Source organism: Equus caballus, unplaced genomic scaffold, assembly GCF_041296265.1.
Source record: "Equus caballus isolate H_3958 breed thoroughbred unplaced genomic scaffold, TB-T2T haplotype2-0000766, whole genome shotgun sequence".
In the NCBI taxonomy this organism is placed as follows: domain Eukaryota; kingdom Metazoa; phylum Chordata; class Mammalia; order Perissodactyla; family Equidae; genus Equus; species Equus caballus.
Genome location: NW_027221985.1, coordinates 53,971 through 62,194, shown reverse-complemented (window position 1 = coordinate 62,194; position 8,224 = coordinate 53,971). Strand labels below are relative to the sequence as shown.

The 8,224-nt window shown below is 37.7% G+C and overlaps 2 long non-coding RNA genes across 2 annotated transcripts; both read left to right on the top strand.

Moving 5' to 3' along the window:
- The first annotated feature begins 1,821 nt into the window (after window positions 1-1,821).
- LOC138922313 (uncharacterized) lies at window positions 1,822-4,234 on the top strand. The gene is made up of 2 exons (XR_011435404.1): window positions 1,822-1,959; window positions 2,560-4,234. It is a non-coding gene; the product is annotated as an uncharacterized lncRNA (long non-coding RNA).
- Window positions 4,235-4,974: 740 nt separating this feature from the next.
- Window positions 4,975-7,787, top strand: LOC138922314 (uncharacterized). The gene is made up of 2 exons (XR_011435405.1): window positions 4,975-5,336; window positions 5,836-7,787. It is a non-coding gene; the product is annotated as an uncharacterized lncRNA (long non-coding RNA).
- The last annotated feature ends 437 nt before the right edge of the window (window positions 7,788-8,224 follow it).

The window sequence follows — 8,224 nt, the reverse complement described above, 5'->3', positions numbered from 1 at the left end:
TAATTTCTAAGAACAAGGTGTATTTGCATAGATCAGACATTTCTTAGATCAGAATTTAGATGAATTATATTGACCAGGATGTAAGAAGTTTTATAGAATAGTGCTTTCCAACAGCAATATATTGTAAGCCACATATGTAATTTTGAATTTTATACTAGCCATTTAAAAAAAGAGATGAGATTTTTAATATATTTTATTGAACATGAAATATATAAATGTTATATCATTGCAACATATCAGTACAAAAATAGAGATGTTATGTATTCATTTTTCACATTAAGTCCTCAAAATCCAGTATGTATTTTGCATCTTATAGCACATCTCATTTTGGACTGGCCACATTTCAAGTGCTTGATAGTCACACGTGGCTAGTGGTTATCCCATTAAATAGTTTAGTTAAAGAAACCATTGTATGGCTAATAAACTCATTCTGCAAAGTTATGGAGAAACATGAAAACTGAAGGATTTGGAAATTGATTATGAATGGTTGACAGACATTCATCACACTCCTGCGTGTGTCAGACACCATGATAGGCTCAGGGAGGAGTGAGATTTGATCTCAGCCCAGAAAGAGGGCACTGCTTTTGCATAAAAGCTTGTCAGGGAGATTAAGGATTTCATCTGGGTACAAAGAAACAACAAGAACAAGAAACAGTTTAAAAAAGAAAAATACGGGCCATGTGACTAGTTTTTTTTTTAAACGTTATGATTTATGTTATTGGATATGGTACTAAGAGTCTCTAAGAGGGAATGATTAGGAATTAATAAAGACCACAACGAATGCAGCAGAGGACTCACCCAACTGTTGGTCTGTGTCTCTCAGGTTCTGTGCAGGGCATTATCTGGAGGGCGCAGCCGTAAAGCAGCGCCCCAGACCCGTGGGGACGCCCCTGCCCTTGGAGGCTCCTGGGGGGTCTGGCAGGTTCGGTGCAGGGCAAGGCTCCAGGGCTCTGGACTGCTCCGAACCCTGCCCCGGGTTAGCCTGGCCAACTTTAAGCCGAACTGGGCTCCTCTGGTAAGTGGGGTGGCGTTGCGGGCAAGGTGGCGCACGGGGCGATGGAAGCGGCCCTGCACTGCCCGCGCTTTTGGACTGCTTACTCCGAGGGTATTGGGATGGAAGTAGGGTTTCTGAGTCCCTGTTCTCCTTAACTGCAGGAAAATCTTCTCGCGTGGTTCAACTCGTAATACGGTTTATGCTTAAAAGCATAATTATTAGGGCGTAGGAGCGAAGTCGCACTGCAAAATGATTGTCCCGTTCAAAATTGGAATTAAAATGAAGGACTTTTCCAGTATAGCTTCATGGGAAAGAGTTGAATTGATTTATTCCGTTAGATGTCTCTTCAAATCACTAAATACAGCCAGAAGCTGTTATGAACTGTAATTTTGAAAATCGTCGTTGTGAAGTGACAGGAAGTAAATTAAGAAAAATGTTTTCTTTATAAATTATTTTAAAAAAATAATGTATGGGTAGCAATGATATTTTACAATTCCAAAATAGAATTTTAACTTTGTAGTTTGTGTGTTGTGGATGTTTAACTCTAGGTTTTTTTCCGTTAACCTGTTGTAGAATCTTAAAGTTCATTTGAGAGGACATTGCTTGAACTTGCCACTTTTTGCAAGAATTAGGTACATCTTAGAGGCAAAGGTGCTGATTTAGTTTTAGTACTGCTTGGCACAAGGTAGTGTTAGCTAGTACTGGTTGGTTGGATGAATAAATGGTAACAAAAAATATACAACGAAAAGATGAGATACAGTTTATAAAAAGGCATCTGTAGATCATAAAACTTTGTTCTTTCCTTTAGGAAAGACGACCGAGGGGCGGAGAGAGGTAGAAGATGTGGCAGAGGCGACAGATAAAGGAGAACGACAGAGAGGAACCCGGCCCCGACTGGGCTTTGAGGGAGGCCAGACTCCATTTTACATACAAATCCCAAAATACGGGTTTAATGAAGGACATAGGTAGGTTGTTCTGCTTTTTAAAGTAGAAAGCCCTGTTTTTCGCTGAGAATCACCTAAAAAATAGCTTGGTAGAAATTGATAGTCACTTTGAAGCAAACTTTTGCCCCTGTTCCTCTGAAGCATCTTTAGTCGTGCAATTAGTTTGGAATAGCAGGGAAAAAAGCCCAGACATTGAGCCTGCAAAATGGAGATAATGATGCCTGCTCTCCTGGTTGTTTAGAGGCTTAGCAATAATATATATAAAAACCTGGCTCATTGTGATTACCCAATAAATGACAACTACGATGGTTACTTTGAGTTCCATTAATGCATAATTCAGATAGTGGGTTAAATTTTCCCCAAATTTGTTTGTTGATTTGTGTAAATGAGTGAAGTAAAATGCTTAAGAGGCAAAGTATTTTTAGCAAAATAAAGGAAATACTGGTTTTGTGTCGTTACCAAAAATCAAGCAGTATAACGTTTCTGTTGTAGTCAGGAGGGTCTTATTTTGTTACCATCTAAATTGTTGGAGGAAAATAGAGAACAAAACTTTTAAGTTGATGTGGAGAACTTAAGAGGAAGAGAGTTGAGTTTTCCAACTGTTACTTTCTTGTTTTGTAGCTTCAGACGCCGGTATCAGCCTTTGAGTCTCAACAGGCTGCAGTGTCTTATTGATTTGGGTCGAGTTGATCCTACTCAGCCTATTGACTTAACCCAGCTTGTCAATGGGAGAGGTGTGACCATCCAGCCATATAAAAGGGATTATGGTGTCCAGCTGGTAGAGGAGGTAAGTCTGGATTAGTATTTTTGGAGTTAGATAGGAGGCTATTTCTGATTTTCATATAATCTATACTCTGCCTCCTTTGTTTTTATCCCTTTTGAATTGTTATAACCATTACATAGTGGTGATTGTGTTTATACTCAGTTGTGGTTTTAGAAAGCCAGCATGATCACGTCGAGGGGCCTCTGTTCCCATGGTCCGGGAATGCTCTTCTCCCGTGTGTCCGTTCAGCTTGTTCCCTCCCTCCCTTTGGTTCTCTGTTCAGATCTGATAATATCAGAAAGGTCTTTTTTGATTTTCTTTTATAAAGGAACACTCAGCCCCCACCCGCTTCCCCCACAGTCGTACTCTGTCTGCATTACTCTGCCCGAAGTATTTTTTCTTTGAATATATGAACACCTGACATTTATTACTAAGTAATGCATTTATTTTTCACTGTCTTCCTCAGTGTGATGTAAGTTCTTTGAGAGCAGGTACTGTGATTCATTCCTATGTTTGCAATATTGGAAATATTGGCTCATGATAATAACTCAGTATTTATGGAAGAAAGGGATCAAATCCAATTCTAATCGCAGTAAAGGACTTTTCTATTTATAGACATTGGCCAGGCATTTCATAAGCAAATAAACGTGTTGTTAATTAACTGCTCCTCCTCCTTGTTGTCAGTAATGTAACTGTGTGAGTAACTTAGTGTCCACTAGAGGGAGGCATATGTTTATGGAAAAACCTTTTAGATTCCTTTGAAAAAGTAAACCTTACGGATAAAGGATTTTCAAATAAGATGATTTGAAGATAGATTACCAAATATGCGATTAAGTCTCAGTATCCTACTCTGGGTGTATAAGGGAATGCACATGTAAATTGACATGGAAAAATCCGTGACCTCTTCAGCTGTTAAACTGCGCATCCCAGCAACTCACAGGTATGTGTCTATTAAACTAACAAAAATAATCCTGAAAACGACACCAGGGCAGTGGTTGTGTAAGTACAGTTCCACATCGTTTACAGCGCTGTAAATTGATTTCAGATTTGTAGTAAATAGTGGATAATAAGACTTTCTGATCCTTCAGCATAAAATTACCAATTTGGAAAGACATGTTTTCAAGGAAAAACAAAATAAACCTAACTGATAGAAAGACATTCCTAAAAATGCTTTTATAATACTTAAAATACTGCAACTAACCCCAATGTCCAAGGATGGGGAGTGGTCAAGCAATCTATGGAATAGTAATTAAAAATCACAAATTATAGGGGCTGGCCCTGTGGCCTAGTGGTTAAGTTTGGCGCCCTCCCCTTCTGTGGCCTGGGTTCAGTTCCTGGGTACAGACCCACACCACTCGTCGACGGCCATGCTCTGGCAGCAACCCGCAGACAAAATAGAGAAAGACGGGCAACAGATGTTAGCTCAGGGTGAATCTTCCTCAGCAGAAAAAAAAAAAAAAATCACAAATAATATGGCAAGACCTTACTTTATTGAGTCAAACGTACCATAATTATTAAAATGCAGGTCGGTATCATAGATGGAAAAAGTGTATCTTAGAATTGATGGAATATTTTTTAAATATATTAAAGGTTCATAATTAATAAAAGGAACTTGATTGGGAGCCAGCTTGTTTCAACCACACCAAAATAGGAAAAAATTCTTATCACTACAAAAAGAATGGTAATGATGCCATCTTTTTATTTTTGTCAGAATCTGTTTTGAAATTAAAATATAGCACATCCTAACTAAAGTGATCAAAAGTAGAACTTAAAAAAGTTCAGGACTACATTTTTCAGTGTTGACCATGGTAGGGAAAGGTAAACTTATTTTCTGTCAGTTTAGAGGCTGTAGTAAAGTCAATAATGAATGCAAAGTGAATTTCTGTTGTCCTTTGCTCCCTTTTTTCTTAGAGGGGGTGACCCCTCCAAAGCTCAGATATTTTATTCTTTCGCTGATTCTAGCCCACTCGTCCCCCTCTTTAACCTTCTCTTGGCCTCTTGCTTGTTAAGGGATAGGAAGATAAGTCATGATCTGTATCCTACAGCATAATGTTGTGGTTAAGAACACATACTGTGGCTGGACTGTCTGGGTTAGAATCCTAGCTTTGTGATTTTGGGCAAGGTATTTAACCTATCTGTGCTTCAGTTTCCCCATCTGTGAAGTTGGTTTAGCAATAATCCTGTCATAGGGTTGTTATGAGGGTTAAACAGCCAACTATTACCGAAGTACTGGGAATGGGTGCTTATATTGGTGTCTACGAAATACATCAAGTGAAAATATAGTCATCTCTGCTCACAGGGAAGGAAAATTGGTAAAAGAAGGGGGCCTAGAAAATGTAAAAGAATTTGATGTTATTTGATAGGACCTGGAAGCAGAAGTCTTTGAAGTAGGAATTGCTGTTACATTGTGGGCATTTTGGAGGAGGAAACACAGTGTAAAAAGGAAGCTTGCCATAGTTAATTTACTTTTAGCCAAGCTAGCTACTCACAGACTATTTTGACGTGTTACAGGGTGCTGATACCTTTAAGGCGAAAGTTAATATTGAAGTACAGTTGGCTTCGGAACTAGCCATTGCTGCAATCGAAGAGAGTGGTGGTGTCGTTACTACAGCCTTCTGTGATCCCAGAAGTCTGGGTAAGCTTGCTCCGCAGTCATTTTCTTCTCTCCCTCTTTGTCTCATGCTGGCTGCATGTGAGGATTGTAAAAGTCCTCATGGCTGTTTGACTTGCCGTTTGGACACCTCTGTTTTCTGTTTCAGGATTTCTTATTAGTGCTGTGGCTGGTGGGGCTCTGTCCTCTGATAGACCTCAGCCAGTAGGTCATAAAAAGGTTTTGTTTTTGTTTTTGAACACAGGGCTTAAATACAATGTTACCTATGTCTAGAAACTCACTAATGGTTGGTAACCCAGGAGTAACTCTGACTTTCAAGATACAAACTTTTGAAAATTAAGCATTTCCATTTGTTTACTTAAAACAAGCTTATTTAATTAAAAGAGTTCTTGGAATTAAGTTCTCATCTTGGTCATATTTAAAAATTAATGATTATAAAATACCATTATTAAAAGAAAACCATCATGTAAATAAAATAGTCAACATTTGCCTTTCTCTTTTTTTAATTTAAAAATTGTTTTAGAAATTCTATGCAAACCTGTTCCATTCTTTCTGCGTGGACAACCCATTCCAAAACGAATGCTTGCACCTGAAGCACTGGTGCCGTATTATACTGATGCAAAGAATCGTGGTGACCTGGCGGATCCGGCCAAATTTCCTGAAGCAAGACTTGAACTCGCCCAGAAGTATGGTTATATTTTACCTGACGTTACTAAAGATGAACTCTTCAAAGTTACTACTCGAAAGGACCCAAGGCAGATTTTCTTTGGTCTTGCTCCTGGACGGGTGGTGAATATGGCAGATAAGAAAATCCTGAAACCTACAGAGGAGAATGTCCTCAAGTATTACAGCTCATGAATTCCCTTCCAAGAAAGCAGAGTTGGAAAAGAGGACTGGAAAAGGAGGCCATGCGATAAAACAAAGAATTGGTGCGGTCACTGTGTTTGAGTGATGTCTACGACCTGGCTCTCAATAATACTTTCATCTTGGTCATTGTATTATTTCTTATCATAGTCATTGTCAAGGAAAGTCTGCCTAGCAATGGCTTAAACAAATTAGTTTTTTTCTTATTTTTTATCACCTAAGAAGAATTGGTAGTGACGGTAATAGCCATAGCAGTTCAATAATCTTGCAGTTTCTGTATCTGCAATTCTCATGGCCTCTCCCCAAGACCCTAAGATGATCACCATGGCTCCAGTAAGAATAACCTTAAAGGGCAGGAAGAAGCGGGGAGAATGGTTCAAGCTATAGCTGCCCTGTTCATAAGGAAGCAAAAGTTTTCTCATGACCACCCCTTGCAGACTTTCATATACATCTTATTATCCATAGCTGTGTCATTTGATTCCCTCTAAGGGCAATGAGGCTGACGCACTGAGACTTAACTATGCCTGCCTCTACAGTTGGTAGATGGGAGAGGCAGAACATCCTTGGGGATGGAAATTGATTAGCCAACCACTAAGGACTGCCAACGTCATCAAAAAAGTTATTCATTCAGTATATATTTGTTGAATGTCAAGTATTCTAGGTTCTATTTAAATAACATAATATACATATATTTTATAGGGTACTTGATATTTACAAAATATATTTTTATAAATATAAAATAATTAAAAATACTTTAGAAAAGGTGCACTACTTCAAAAAAAGATCATAATAGAAGTTTTCAATGTACATTTTTTAAAATGTGCTTTCAAAAACCGTACCTAGGCATTCTGGAAAATGTAATGAAAACAGGTATTGCAGTTTGAATGGTACTACGCTAGAAAACAGAAGTAAATAGTTGTAGCAAAAACTTGTAGATATAAAGATGTTTCTGTGAGAACATAAAGGGCTGATGTACCCATAATGCACATGACAGAGGGTTTAACAATGTGCTGCCAGGCACCGTAGCTTTTATATACTCGTTGATCCGTTGCTGCTGCTATTAAGTTGGTTTTTCTTACTAACGCAATAGGATAGACTTAGGGTAGATGATAATAACACATTGTGTTCTGTGAGACAATATTGGGCCGTGGAAAAGAGAAAATTAAAAGGGGCGATTTAATTTTGAAGTTACATATATGATCCTGAAAGAGATAGAGAAACAACAGGAATAGTATTATCTTATAATAGCACATCTATTTATTTGGTAAATTTAAGACAACTGTTTAATAGTATCTTTATTATGTTCAAGATTATCATTATTATGTTTAAGATATTATTATTATGTTTTTAAGACATAATTTTCACTCTGAGCTCATTAGTAACAGTATAACAAAAGTTGAGGCAAATTCATTTTTGTTTTCAATCTGAAAAAAGTCACTTTTGGAAGTTTCAAGAATGGAAAAAGTGCTATAAATGTGTTTCATTAAATTGTTCTTTTAAAAATGTATTTTGAAAGTCTACAACAATGTATGAACACACCATTTTACTATTAATTTCTTCTCCTGTACATATCCGTGAGACCAGAATAAAAATGGACTATTTTCCTGGCTAGATATGCATTTATTTCATAAAGGAGCTCCTAATTGCGAAAATACTTGGGTGAAACCATCATCTCCATTCTCTGGATCCATTCCCAACGTCAGATGGAGAGACGAATGTGACTGGATTTCACCTGTTCAGCTTGTAACCCCAACCTTTGTCTCCACTTGGAATAAAGTTGTGTACTTTCGCTATCAAAAGGAACTTCCCATTCACCATCTGGCCCTTCAGCAGTCCCCTAAGCACTAAAAATAGAAGTAAGACTAAACGGGTGAAATTAATTTTAATGATTTGTTTTACTTAAGCCAGTATTTCCAAGTATTGTCATTTCAATATGTACGTAGTGTACACTTAGTAATGAGATATTTGATCTTCTTTTTTTGTACTAAGTTTTCAAAATCTGGCTTTTACAGCATATCTCAATTCAGACTATCTGCATTTCAAGTGTT